We start from the raw sequence: 570 nt of genomic DNA on the forward strand, positions 1-570 counted from the left end.
AGTGCCAGCTGTGCCTACAGCAGCCACCCCACCTGCAGAGCCCCCCGGGCCATGCTTGGCAGTGCTGCAAGTGCAGGGAACCCCGAGAAACCAGCAGCCCCCAGTCCCCTCCGTGGGGCCCTTCCCACTGGTCCCGTTAATCCAGCTCAGCTGAGGATGTCGAGGTCAGGCTCTGGCACTGAGAACCAGCGTCTTAAAGGGGAAGGGAAGCTTGTACCCTCTTGCTGGGAGCCTGCTCCCCTCCCTCCATGTCCTGGGGACCCTGCTTGGTTTGCCTGCTGCCCCCGGGCAGGGTGCAGGGTGGCACTGAGGGGCTTGTGCTGAGGAGCAAGGGGATAAACGTGTCCCCTCCTTCCCTTTGCACCTCCCCAGCTCTCAGAGCCTCGAGTCCCACCACCTGCCTCCCCACTGCCCCTTAATGCCTCGGTGCCTGCCTCCAGTCCCTAAGCAGGGGAGAAAGGGAGCATTGTTCAGGGGTTTTGGGGAAAGAGCACGGGCACTGGGGGGCTGGGCAGGGCTGGAGGAGGAGGAAAGGCTCCCTCTGCCTCTAGGGACTGTGGGTGGCTGGTG

General features: G+C 64.2%; 1 protein-coding gene across 1 annotated transcript in view; it reads right to left on the reverse strand.

Moving 5' to 3' along the window:
• Positions 1-570, reverse strand: part of MFRP (membrane frizzled-related protein) — a 5,684-nt gene that overhangs the window by 4,243 nt on the left and 871 nt on the right. The window lies entirely within an intron of this gene.

This window comes from Chaetura pelagica, unplaced genomic scaffold (genome assembly GCF_000747805.2).
Source record: "Chaetura pelagica isolate M959 unplaced genomic scaffold, ChaPel_1.0 scaffold583, whole genome shotgun sequence".
In the NCBI taxonomy this organism is placed as follows: Eukaryota; Metazoa; Chordata; class Aves; order Apodiformes; family Apodidae; genus Chaetura; species Chaetura pelagica.